General features: G+C 45.6%; 1 protein-coding gene across 3 annotated transcripts in view; it reads right to left on the bottom strand.

Annotated features, from left to right (window-relative positions):
* Positions 1–14,335, bottom strand: part of MARCHF4 (membrane associated ring-CH-type finger 4) — a 103,484-nt gene that overhangs the window by 41,696 nt on the left and 47,453 nt on the right. The window lies entirely within an intron of this gene.

The raw sequence follows: 14,335 nt of genomic DNA, 5'->3' as shown, positions 1-14,335 counted from the left end.
TTTCCTGCTCCAGCTGGGGAATACAGCTTTCACTTTTGCAGGTAGAGTATAAAACAGGTAGAAGTAAAAGGTAGCCATAACACCAGTAATGTGAGCTACAGAGGCCATTTTCGATTTCTTCTTTCAGTCTCTCTTTTGCACAAGAATAATATAAGGTTTATACACCCGCATTTCTGGTGCAGCTTGGAAGACAGTTGGCCTTGATGGTCTTAAGGATCTTTCCCAACCTAAACAATTCTATGATTCTATGACTGTGTGTGTAAGAGTGAAATACACACACAGGGACATGAATATATAAATAGTGCCAGGGCTTTGAGGTTTCAGCACTGTCAGTGTACAGATACTAAGCATTACATAGAGCTGATATATTATCTGACTGTGCAATAAACTTCTGAAGATACACTGATTGGTAATTTGCATATTAACAAACACATCAACACTGAGGCAATGTCAGATGTTATGCATGGCTATGTTCCACTCCAGAGGTGGCTGAATTTCAAACAGTGGCCAAATGAGTTTTATCTCTCAGCATGAAAGATGCCCTATTGAAATATGTATTATTACCCTCTCTGTTGGTGATCTTTATTGTGCTTTGTCACATTGCTTCTCCTGCTCCCTCCCCATGGGACCTGCTGAAACCTGCACATGGGATTTACAGAACCTGGTTTTGCCACATGAGGCTCCTCCTACCATACCTGGATTAGGTTATTTAACTCAGGGAGCTATGTCCAGTCAGACTGGGCTGTGACAGGTCTTCCAACATCCTCCTTTACCTAGAGGGTAGCTGCCTTCCTCTGAAACAACACATCTCTGCAACAACTTAGCAGCAACCCTTAGCAAGTGGTGTCTCTGCACAGGAAGGGTCAAGTGCCTGTTCCTGGCCAGGCTTTCCTTTTGCCTTGGTAATGAAGCCAAAGACATAAGCAATGAAACTGCTGCTCAGCCTGTTCTTGGGCAGTGTTGGGGAAAAAATGTTTGTGTGCACTGACCACGGGTTGCAGCCAGTTAAGCTGCACAGAGACACCACTCCATCACACTCTCCAGGGTAGAGATTTTATTGTCCTTCTAACCTGCAGTCAGCTTTTAGGATGGGATTGTCATTTACCTCCACCCAGCTGCTCCACTTCCTGGTGCACCAAGCTAAGACCAACATGGAGATGTGATGCTAGGCCAGCCTGCTTCCCAAACGATAACCTGCTGTCTTCTGGCATGACTAGTTACTCCTTCACTATCATTGATGCTGCAAGCAGCTGGGAAGCAAGATGGTCACCAGCTGGGCCATCAGAGAAGGAAGAGGAAAGATGGATGTTGGTCTCATTGCTTTGCTCTGGGTGTTATGGATGCAAAGTGTCCAGAGGTGCAAGTCCCAAGAGCTGAGACCTTTTAGTGAGGTGCTCCTCAGCTTCAATACGCCAGGAAGATTTTAAGAGGTTTTTTGAAAGTTCGTGGGGTTTTTTCTTGCCTTTGCAGAACTGGGGCTGGTAGAGAGATAAGTACAGAACGATCACTATTCGCAGATGTGTATTACCTGGAAGAAGTCCCACTAATTATTCAGATTTGTGTTGAGGGCAGGGTAGTGTGTAATCAGCTACTCATCTGCTCTTTGGTGCTGAACGCTGAGAAGTTGTCTGCAAAGCCAAAAGCATTCAGGCAAGACTAAAGAAACTCATTACTCAGCCATCACCCTTCACTGCGATGCTCCAGGAATGAGAAATATCTGCAGCAGCCAGGCATGCTCCTCATGGGCTGCAGCACACCAGGAAGCACAGCTGTCTCAGGTCAGCATGGGAAAAGCAGGTCCTGGCTTCGGCTCTCTCCTGCAGCTCTGCTGATGACATGCTGTTTGTGTTTGGGGCAATCTCCACGTTGGGATCCTTGCTCTGTGTGTCAGGGTAATGACTTTTATCCACTGCACATGGCCAACCAAATACTTCATTTATCTGCATTATTCAAGGGCTTTAAGATCTTGAATAAATAAGGCTGTTGAAGAGCAAATGATTAAATGTGGCTGGCCACCCATCTGCATGGACATTGATCTTCACTTGTGTGCCTTTGCTGCTCTGGCAATCAGAGTGTGTCCCAGCCTTGAGTACTGGGGCAGCCTATATCAACTCTGGAGGAAGGTCCTATCCCTTGCAATGGCCCTGTCCACCCACAGGACTGTTTACATGAAATGTGTCCTTCAGAGTTGTCTGGAAGCATTATGTTAAAGCAATTTGAGCCTTTGAGGGAACAGAAGCTATCCTGCTAGTGAGGAGGCTTCTCTTACTGAGTATGCTTACACTAAATCATCAGTCTGATTTCTGTGTCCTTGCTGAAAAGAATAGGCAGTGGGAGATGAACTTTTTATACTTAATTTCCAAAATTAGTACCTCCAGCTACCATGCAAGCCTCTGTGAAGTGCTAGTGTTCAGTGAGGTTCCTGGCTCTGGGGATGGTAGAAAGGGGTCAAGGTGCCTTAGCAGAGACATGGCACCTGCATCCATGCCTCCTGCCAAGCCGTATCTGCCTTCATCTCTCACGTGCCCGCATTTCCACAGGCAGTAAATCACTCGGAGATTGTCTTTGAAGGGCAGTGAGTAGGAAATGAAAGCAGTGGTGCCTGCTGGCAAGGGTACCTGCAATCATCCTGAGAAGTTGGAGGATTTCTGACAGCCCCAGGGCCTGGCAGGAGGAAATGCTGCTTCTGCATTCTCCAGATCCTCTCCTTGTGCTTGGCCACCATCCCTGGGCTCTGCCAGCAGCCAGGGAAGCTGAGTGGGATCTCCGGGTGGGACCTGCATCCTGGTTTTCTCTGTCCAGGATCTACAGCAATTTTGCCCTCCTGCTGCTGGGAGGAGAGCAACAGTATTTTAATGTTTAATTTAATTTATTTTCTTTAATTTCTTCGGAGATGTCAGTGATGAAAGTCTGCCCGGTAACAGCACTGATGAACATAGGGGACAGGTCTTGAAACACACTCTGCTAGGCTGCCACGTGTTTCAGGCTGGCTATATTGCAGAGAGCAGGGTGCCCGGGTTGCTCCTGACAGCTTGTTTTCTGGTTAAATTCATTGCTTAATAGGAAAAGAATAATAAAAGTCCAAGCCTGTGACTATTAGCTCTGACCACCATTACAGAGGGGAGCTCACCTCCCCCTTACCTGATTAGATTGCAAGGAATCAGGGACATAAGCTAAGCGAGAGTTTCCCCAGTGTAAGCCAGAAATACAGGCACGTTTGTCACCGAGGGAGCGATTTTATTTGCACAGCCTGCAGGTAACTAGGGCGTGTGAAGGCCAGGCTCAGCGCTGGGGCTGCAGCGCACAAAAGGGAAGGCAGAGGGGAAGCGGTCACCGCGAGGTGTGAAACTGCAAAGGAAACAGACGCAGAGAGCTGCGGTGTGAGGAGTAAACACAGGCGGGCAGCAGGCGCCGAGCCCTGCCCGGTGCTACTGCACGCTGGCCACAGTCGATTGCAGCGCCGGCTGTGCAGAAACAGCAAGGCAGCAACCCAGGGAGATCTGTGATTTGGTTTTCCCCATGAGGCAGGGATAAACTGCGGCTAGGACTGAACGTGTGTAAGTCACACCACCTCGAGACTGCCAGCAGGTCCAGTCCTGCCTTCACCCGGGTGGTGCTTTGACTGTTTCAGGCCGTGGGATTTTGGGCAGGGGGATCCCAGGGCTGGTTGATTGGTTACCTGCTCATCGTCCCAGGACACAAGCCCTTCAGAGCAGGGCTTTGTACTGTCCCAGCACATTGTTTTCAAGAGCCAAACCCAGTATTTTCCCTGCATCAACTATGAAACAAGCTCAGATATGCAAAGCCAGTCACTCAAACCTGCCTGAATGACTCTGCCATAACCTTTCCTTTTCTCCCTTGTCTGCTCTTTACATGACCTCTCTACATGCACCAGTTTCTCATTTCATCCCAGACTATTGGGAGCACATAGCAAGAGACAGCTGCTTATACCACATCATGCCAAATTCTCCTGGGAGAAGCATCATATGGTACAGCCATGAAAGATGTCTGAGGACAAACAGCAGAAGCAGAGGGCTATGAGGGAAATGCCATTATCCATCATCAGTGTGTGTGTACCCGAGCTTTTTGCACACTGATAGTTATGGAGGTTGCCACACATAGAAAACCTTCCCTGTTTTGACCAAGCAGTGAGATCCTAAAATGCCCTGGAACATGAAAAGAGTCTTATTACAGCCTTTGTTTTCAAGTATTAATATTGAATTAAAACTAAAAGCATCCTAGATAAAGCAGAAAAAAATTTCAGAGACCAAACATCCTAGAATACCACCTGAGGAGAATGTGGGATTTCTCCAGCTCAGACATCCTCAGCATTACAGCCTATCAGCAGCTGCAACACTATACCTCACCAAAAAGCATCCCAGAGCTTCTGCCCAAGCTTTCTCTTTAACTCGGTTATTAAAGGCACCTGTGGAAAGCCATGTGGCTTATTTCCACAGCCCTGTCCCTTGTTATCAGACACATGTGAGCATCGTACATACACCCTTTAAAAGTGGAAAGTAAGGCTGATTTAGAGTTTGGATGTGGTAGTGGGGTCTTTTCTTGGGGTAGTCTCAGGCTACCCACATAGGAACAGTCCCAGCATCCTCAGGAGCAGAGCCTCTGTAGCTGAACTGCATCCCAGAGCAGCTGTGAGGAGGTACTTTTAGAAGCCACTATTAAGGCAGAGAGGTTGCTGGGTATGCGTTTACTGTGGGTCACATAGACGTGAGATTTTTTTGCTGGCTCTTTAGTGCTGCTGCTGGCACTTGGTTGGTCCAGTTCTGCTGATCTGGCTGAAAACCAGCCTGGGAAAAACTGAAGGCTTTGGTGGGCCAGAGAAGGGCTAGATACACAGAAGGGAACCTGTTCTTGGAAGCAGAGTGGAAGGGAGTTGTGCTCCCTTTTAGGCAGCAAGGTTATATGGCCTTGATTTGGCTTCAGTAGGTCATGATATGTCACTCTGAGTCATGCAGAATTAGTTTTCCTGGTAGAGTCACACAGTTAACCTGTACTTCCTGCCTAGGAGGGTTTTGTACTGGTCTTGTGGTCCCACGGAGAGCAGGTACCTTTGATTTTTCTAAGCTTCAGCTTCCCATGTCTCCTCTGCTTGTTTCTGAATGGGTATGTAGTGCCTGTGTGTGCTCATTCCCAGGCACGTTATTTTAAGTGTGTAAAAACAAAATATGAACTCATTTTATTCCTAAATCACAGCTATTGTATAGGGAAGAAAAAGTCACCTGGTGTCTGAAATTGCCAGAAAAAACCTGAAGACCACTCTCTCGTCATGGAATTTACTTTCTTCCCCCAAACTGGCTGGGCAGCCCCTAGGGTCACTTTGGAGCTCTTGGGGACAGATCTGTTGGTCCTAGTCCACAATGCAGCCAAAGGAAACATAGTGCAAATAGAAACATAAGCTCTGCAATGATCTGACTGTGCTTCCTCCTGCATGCACATTTACTCTGCATGTTTCTCAGGTACAAAATCTCTTAAGAGCAGATAAATGGCTGAACGTGAGCAGAGAGTTGCCATGAGCTTTCTAACCTGATGCTAACCACATTTTATCTTTAAGCTTCTGTGATTCAGAAGCCCCTCACAGTTCTCCAGTCCCTAGAGGAGCCTCTCTGTTCTGCACCATCCAAGACTAGAAAATGGAACTGCCATAGGTATGAAGAATGGTAGGTTATGTCTAACCTACCTCACCCTTGTTGTGTTTTAGGTTCCAGAGTTGTCTCCTCTCCTGTGTACTTGAATAGAGACACTCAGTCAATGGGCAGGGAATATTTTTCACCAGAGAGCTCATCCAGCTCTGATTTCTTTTGTTGCTGTTGTTCTTCTCTGATCCTCAAGACTTTGAGATAATCTTATGGCTAAAAATCATTTTTTTTCTCCATGAACCACTGGTTCTCTTAGATTTAAGGCCCACAGCAATGGGGCTGCTTACCTTGTTTTGGCTGGTGCTCAGCATCCTTCTCTTTCCATCTGGGACTTGCAGACTTTCCCTCCTCATTCTAACACCCAGCTACCTCCTGGGGCTGCCCACCATGACCTCTTCCTGTACAACCAGATTAATCCAAGTATCTGGCCTTTACTTGACACAGGTTTTCCCCTGGGTCAGGCTGTTTTTTTTCACCACTATCAGCTCAGCTGATGAAAGCCATTACCACTTCTGCAAACCTTGCTGTGGACTACAGGACTGCATGGAGAACTGCATCTTCCTGCCCTACCCCCACAGTCATAGAAATGGGTTGTCACAGCCCTGCAGCCTTTCAGGTAGGTGTTCACTTTTCTTCTGTGTAATTTTGCTGTAATTCTGTGCTTTTGAGTTGTGAAGTGGTTGTTGGCAGTGCTAACGCTGCTACTTGCACTTCATGAACCTGCGATGAGCCACCACTCAGCTGACCTGTCTTTGGCTCTCTGCAACCACCACAATCCATATCTAACTATCTTTTTTTTGCAAGTGTGACAGGATAAGGTATTGTGAAACTGAATACTGAGACTCTTGGGAGCAATTACAAAATCTGTATCCCAAAGACTTCCTCTACCTAATTCTGTATTTTCCTTTACACTTTAAGCAAACTAATGTTGCCGGTATTATCTGTGAGACAAGCCCTGCCAGGAGCAGGCTGGAGATGCTGTTGAGTTCTTTGGATGCTTTTCCTTGGGGCAAAGACTTTTTTGTTTTTTCTCTATCCTCCTGAACAGCTTGTTAGGTCCTGTTTAGGTGGAAACAGTACATATTTCACTTGGGAGCTACTCGGAGCTATCTGCCAGCCAAGTACTATCTACCTGAAACTATTCTGGAGGATGCTCCTCTGCAATTCAACAGTAATTGCAACAAGATCACACAGGTGTATTAGCAATCTGGGAGCTTTGAGTGATAATATTAAATGAGCAATAAGCTGTTCACCAGTTTGAGATTTACTTGTGCTTTCACGTATATGTGGGTTTGGAGCTGGCTGCTTTCAGCAATTGTGGCTGATCTGAGGATTGCTTATCCTGTTTCCAATTGACAAAACCCAGAGGGGGGTTATCATAGGGGAGTACCATGGCAGAAGCCAGCAAAAAGGCTGGAGAGGGACAGGTAGTCCCACTGTGCACACAGTCTGCTGAAAGCTGTGAGATCGGGGAAGGAGAGAGACTATTTAGCAAAGTTCAAGGAGAAGCAATGGGAGAAATTGAACAAAAATCCCCCCATGACAAGGGTCCACCTTAGGCTGGATGATGCTCTCCTGGGCTGGGAAGGGTCTTCCCCTAACACAGACTCTGGTTCAGCCTTCAGGTATCGTGAACCATGATGCTTCTGCTGTTTCTGTGGGTGCTTTTTCTGGATTGCTTCTGTGTAAGGAACAACACACCTTCATCCTTGTAGCCAGTGGTAAAAAAAAAAATCCTAAAAGCTTTTGTTCTGAGTTCAGCAGTAGCAGTCATTTTTTTCTCCTCCTTAGTAGCTGGTTCAGTGCTGTGTTTTTGACTTTTGGCCTAGGAACAGCACTGATAACACTGATGTTTTTAGTTGCTGCTCAAATGTTTGGTCTGACCAAGGACTTTGCGAGCCTCATGCTCTACCAGGGAGGAGGGGAAGCCAGAAGGAAGCAGAGACAGGACACCTGACCCAAACTGACCAAAGAGGTATTCCATACCATAGCACGTCATGCCCAGGATGTAACTGGGAGTTACCTGGAAGGGCTGGTTCACTGCTCGGTCGGGCTGGGTATTATCAGTCAGCGGGTGGTATCATATTCTCTTCCCTTGTTCTTTCCCTTATCATTATTATCATTGGTGGTGGTTTGTGTTATACCTTAGTTACTGGACTGCTTCTATCTCAACCTGTGGGAGTTACATTGTTTCAATTCTCCTCCCCATCCCTCTGGGGGGGGTGGGGGGGTGGAGTGAGTGAGCAAGACTGCGTGGCTGACAAGAGTTTAAACCACGACAGCGTTCAAGGGAGGCTCTTCCAGAAAGAGAATACAGTCGGGTCCGGCTTTAGAGGAGGGAGTTTATTTGGTGCAGTGGTTTCTGTTGCCTTGAGCAGTACCTTGACAGTATCTCCTTAGACCAAATATTGGGAGCCTCCAGCCCAACCACAGAGAGGGCAGACCATGGGAAGCAGATCTGGGCTATGGGAAGGGGTCCTTGTGCTGGTGGCCTGCCACACATCTTCCTATCCTAACTAAGGTAAATGCCTTCACATTAAGAAACTGGATCCTGCTTTGAACAGGCAGTTATAAGATTGAAGAGATCACTTCAGTGGCCAGCTCCAGCCTCCTGTTACTGCATGTCATATAAATTTGCGTGCAAATGTGCTCTGCTCCATTACAAAATCAGTTCAATTTAATGCCCCAGCTCTTTTTGCAAATATCCAAAACCTCAGTACTTGGTCATTTAGAAACTTACTTATGATTTTCACCCTAAATTCATTCCAGTTCTATCTGTATTAAGTATTCCTGTTGCAAAATAATGTGGGGGGTTGAACAGGTCTCTTCCCACCCCTCCAATCCCTGGAGTTCTCCCTCTTGTGTATTTTGTCAGGCTGAGGACCTCATAGCAGCCTTTCAGTACCTGAAGGGGGACTATAGGGATGCTGGGGAGGGACTCTTCACTAGGGACTGTAGTGATAGGACAAGGGGTAATGGGTTAAAACTTAAACAGGGCAAGTTTAGATTGGATATAAGGAAGAACTTCTTTACTGTAAGGGTGGTGAGGCACTGGAATGCGGTGCCCAAGGAACTTGTGAATGCTCCTTCCCTGGTGGTGTTCAAGGCTGAGCTGTACAGAGCCTTGGGTGACACAGTTAGTGTGAGGTGTCCCTGTCCATGGCGGGGGGTTGAAACTGGATTATCTTAAGGTCCTTTCCAACCCTAACTATTCTATGGTTTACAGGGATAATCAGGTCCTCTGGCAGCTGTTTCTTTTTCCTGGACTTCCAAACTCCTGCTCATGAGACCACCTTGCTTTAGTTATATGCATAGCCTCTTTCTGCACTGCTGCTTGGTTGAAGGCCTTCCCTCATTCAAAATCACCATATGTTCAGTGACAACACCAAGTCTTTGTGTTAGACACAGATACCAGACTTCCTCAAGGAGCTCAGTTACCTTCTCTCTTCTAGGGGAAGAAAGAAACACACATCTTTATGCTTCTGATGTGTGCAGGACTTTACAGCAGCAAACGTAGGAATATTATTTGTACCACAAGGTGTATTTTGGAGCCTTCTGAGACCAGCATGTTTGAAGTGGAAGCCTCAAAGTTTATAAAATTTACACAAACTGCACAAGTTTATGAAATGTCTAATATTTGTGCATTAGGGACTGAGAGATTTTTATAACAGGATTTTTATAATCTTTGGCTCTGCTCCACACTAGATCAGCTCCAGACCTGCCCAAGTCTCATCTTGTACTAAACTCCACAATACCCATCCACATCCTGTATGCTTTAGTGGCAGGGTAAGGATCTAATCTGATCCTGAAGCCAAAGGATCTTTAAACAACAGAAACCCCTGGCTACAAAAGCCAGAAAGTATGGAGAATAAGCATGGAGGGGCATGGCAGCAAAAGCCCAGATGAGCTGAAGATTTCCTTCAGCAAAGCAGAAGTCCTGAATATCCCTCTTGTCTGTGTTTCCCTCCAAGAGCAATGATGCTTTCAGCCATGGAGCTGGGAGTGGGAGGATCGCTCCATCAGCAGCAGTGCTGGGAGGACTTTCGCTTTTCTTTAATAGCAGAATTCCTTTGTTTTCTACCCATTAGTTCAAATGTTGTGTTATCCAAACAGCTCACTACAAAAAGGAATTAAACAGTTCCTTTCACTTGCCAAGAATAAAACAATTATTCTGGAAAAGCTTTTCTGCTGCACTGTAACTTAATGGTTACAAAACAAGTATATCAATTAACTGACTTTGTAAATTTACTCACTTGGTGCAACAAAAGGGATCTTAACCTTGCTATGATGGGATTTGAATGACAGGTACTTCTGAGAGGCAGGTCAGGATATGAGGACAAATAAGAACCTGTCATGGGAAAGCCTGCTGCCCTGTTCATTTTTGCTTCTCCAGATGTTCCCGCATGTGGGGCACAGCACTGAACTGGAGGCAGAGGTTCGGACGTCTAAAATACACCCTGTGCCATTCAGTACAAGCAGTCCTTCTCCCAGGTGTGCTCAGGCTGGTTGTGGCAACAGCAGTGTTGTACCATGACCTCAAGTTCACAGGATGCACAAGAGGAAAGTCTTGTGTGTGTTATTTTTCTGCTGCGATTTTCTGAAAGCTATGGCTATTTTCAAACCTCATCCTGTAAAGCCAGGCTGTAGGCACAGACCTGAGATTGCTGTCTGGACCCTTTTGATGCTGGACATGTCCTGAGCACATCAGCAACAGTGCTCAACTAATGGTGCTGGAAAAACACCAAGGTGGCAAATTAGTTTCCTATCATTTTTCTTCCTCTGCTTTTTCAGGAAAGGCATGATCTCCAGGGTGATGTTTAAAGTCCTCTGTGGTTTGGGTGAATTTGGCCTTTGGGTTTCAGTGCAGCACACGTGTCCTAGCCCATGAATGTGGCTGGTGGACAGTTTGATGGCTGGCTAAAAGAGATCGTGCGTATTCTGCAGTGAAACATTTTTCATGTCACAGCAAGGGAAAACCCTGAGTCACAGCGATGCCTGATTCAGCTGTGGTGCCTGGATTGAATGAATCACCTGGTCAGCTTTATATACTCAAAGACTGGGGTAAAATCCAAGGAGCTGCCACTAAAACCAGTTCTTTCAGGCCTGTAGCAAACATTCCACCTTTCTAAGTCTTCTGGGACATGTGGCAGTAAGAAAAAACACCCAGATCGTTAACACTTAACTCACAGAAATTTTTATGCTTTTTCTTATCCATGTTCCCTTGGCTTGTGCGAGTATGAGGCACTCAAAGGATGCAGGCAAAGATTTAAGATGCAATCCCTTCAATTTCAGACATTTAAAAAATATATATGCACCACAAGAGTAAATGCCTCTCCCAGGTCTAAGAGATGTTGGTAGTATGTGAAAGGGAAGGTTAGAAAGGACGAAAGAAACCTCAATCCTGCTCTCCAGCAAATTCAACAGCAAAACTCTTACTGACTCTGCTGAAGCTGGGACCTTGAAGAAAGTGTCTCCTGCTGAAACACTCTGAGGATATTTTAAAACCAGATTAATAAATAATTGGACCATCTGCATCAGAGTCTGTAAATGGAGTGACACATAGAGGGTGTCTGTAAATGGAACAGCTTCAAATATACAGGATAAAATACACAGTGGATTGGATTATTTTTTTTCTTCTATAATAGACATAATTATTGCCAATTTGGGTCTCCACTGCAAGCACAGTGAGAGGCACTGCCTGAGAGATTAACTCATTTCTCCTAAGAACTGAACAGACAAATAGTAAAAGATTGCTCCTGCCCTACAGTGGTGACCATCGTGTTAGAAAGACAGACCAGGGTCAGAAGCAATACCAAGGAAATGGTTTGCCTGAGGCTATGCAGATCAGCTTCCTATTTCTAGAGTCCAGCTGGGCTCCTCTGCTTTGTTGACAGGAGATGATACTGCCTCTAAGTCACCAGTATCCGTTGAATCTCCTCCCATTGCTACTGGGGACTGTCTGCCCTGGACCAGGAAACTGTGTTTTAATTAGTATTCCTCTTGGGGTTTACAAGAGTGATTGGGGTTAATATTTCAGTGACAGTCTTCATAAGAATGGGGTCGGGTCAGACCAAAAGTTCATTGAAAGAGGTCACTTCTGGACCACTGAGTTCAATAACTGCTAATCCCTCTTTCATTTGTTTTAGTCTCTTTCCTCCCATGACATCCCAAGGAAATAAGCTTCCAGCTGATGCATTTTGCCTTTTTTCCTGCCTTTTGACCAGTTATCTGGTAACTGGGCAACCTTGGAAGAAACAGTGAATCACAGAAACATAGAATAGTTAGGGCTGGAAAGGACCATAAGATCATCTAGTTCCAACCCCCTGTTCCTTGTTCTTGCACTTCACTCCATTTTGGATGTTACAGACTTCTATCCTGTAATTCCCACTATAATTCTTTCACCAAGCAGAGGTGAGCTAGTTATTCAGCTTCTTGCTTTGTAGAAACACAGCAAAGGTGTATTCCACAGATGGTGGTGTATTTTGGATGAAAAGGAAAAAAAAAGATATTTGCATAACCTATGGATAGTGGCAACACCAGCCTTTTTAAAATCTGGAATGAAGAGAGACATTGAGAAAAGCACTGACAGCAAGAGAAACACTTTGAGAGACGTGCGGGTGGGATTTATCACATCTAATGCGCAGTGCTCCTGTGCAGACATCTCCATCTGAGGTTGCGTCTCTAGGCTCCTGGTTTAGGGGTAAGTCAAGGCAGGTGAGAGAGGGTAGAGGTTTTCTGGCTTATTTTGGGTGAGATGATGCCTGTTCTACCGCCTGCTGTCTCTAATGGAAGCTGGGACAGATGTGGACACCTGCTTTTTGATGTGATGACAGCAATGTTAGGGAAGAGTCTCAGGCTAGGAGCTGTAGCAGTAACCATTAAACAGACATGGCCAATGAGCTGGTCTTGACACTTTCTAGCTGTGCCATATCCATTATTAATCCATGGGGACAGTGCTTAGTTTCTGGACATTTCTGCAGGTGTATGGGGTGCAGTGTGCTTACCTTCCCTGCACACCTGGAAATTTCCCTTCTCTGATCTCACTGGCAGAAATTATATATCAAGAAATCTGAGATGTGACATTTTTAGGCTTTTTCCTGCACAATCAGGCTGACTAGAATTTAAATTTTTTAGAAATGCAAAAATATTTTGGATCAGTCAATGTCTCATTTACACTAATTGAATATAATTAGCTTTTATAGAGATAACTTTCTCATTTTTAAATTTTAGTTGAAATTGCTCTATATGTATATAGAGGGGAAGACACTTTCAGTTGATTTAAATATATCTGTACTGTGAATAATGCCCTTTATATTTTTTGGAGAAGAAAATCTGTATCTCAGTTCTTCTTTTGGTGCTCTCAGGAGCAAAAGAAAACATCAGCATTAGCACAAAACAGATGCTAAATATATTAAATACATGCCGAAGGTCCAGAAAAAGTTCTTTACAGCAGCAATGAAGTCTATCTCTAGTGATAAAACTATAAAGGAGCAGAACATCCCCTTGATCCACCTGGATGGTAGAACAGATACTGCTACCAGCAACAGCCAGGCTCTAACTTTAGACCCCTGCCAATGTGCTACCCAATGAGTGGGACTATGCCAAGACTGTACCTGTAAGTGGACAACTGCAGGGGTGCCAGGAGAGATGAACCACACAAAATCTGAGGCACCTCTCTCCAGGCACTGCCCTGTAACCAAAGCAAGGCCATGACTGAGAACCTCACCTAAGCAAGCAGTTAGAGATGATGTGAGCTAAACGTGTGGGAGAGGATGGAGAAGCAAAATTAGCAGGTGTTGCCATGTGGATCCTGTCCTTTCACTTTCTTCTGCTTCTGCTTTCCCTAACGTGGTTATGAGTGTCCAAGAAAATCCACTAAAAGACATGAACCAAAAGGGTCATTTTGACCAGGATGGACCTGACATACATCCACACTGCACCCTCAGGATAACACATGTTCCCTGCTCTCATCTGAGGCAGTCCAGGGCCAGTCTCTTCTCGTATCAGTGGGCATTTGGCCACATCACTACACTCAGCCCCACCACCCTTCACCATATAAGAGCTTCCAGTAGAGTCAGTCATAACCTGTACCTGCATCCTTCACCTGTTGGATGGCAAGGCAACATTTGTGAAACATTTGTGAGCCTTTCATGCTCCATGGTCTTACCGCCTTAACCCTGTAGAAATTGGTTTTCATAAATGACTTTCACCCCAAACTGCCTGATCACCCCTACTGAAATTCCTGACTGCGGCAAGGTGTCTATCACAGCCTCTGTGGGAGATCTGGGACAAGAAGCATGAATGGCAACTCTCACTTGCCACTGTTGGCAGTTTTGATAATGGTTTACTCCCTGTGCAATGCCTCCTCTCCGCACCCAGGCATTCAATGAATGTAAAGCAGAAACGAAAGAATGGCCTCATTAAAATCTGGTCACAGAGCTGAAGATAATACCCCTGTCTTTGCCAGATACGAAGTCACGAGAGCCCTGGCAAGGAAGCGAAATGATACATGGAGTAAAATGTAGCTCCTGCCCCTCAGACACCTCCCGCACCTTTGCAGTCCCACCAGAAGCTGCCGTCAGCACGTAGCATCTCTGGCAGTAATGAATGACTGACAGCACGGCATGAACCCCTGCTGGAGAGCTGCCAGTCAGGGCCTCCTGGGGGGAAACGCAAGAGGA

Source organism: Pezoporus wallicus, unplaced genomic scaffold (genome assembly GCF_028554395.1).
Source record: "Pezoporus wallicus isolate ANWC-B61680 ecotype Strahan unplaced genomic scaffold, APGP_CSIRO_Pwel_v1 contig_5261, whole genome shotgun sequence".
NCBI classification, from domain to species: domain Eukaryota; kingdom Metazoa; phylum Chordata; class Aves; order Psittaciformes; family Psittacidae; genus Pezoporus; species Pezoporus wallicus.
This window is presented reverse-complemented; position numbering and strand designations above follow the sequence as displayed.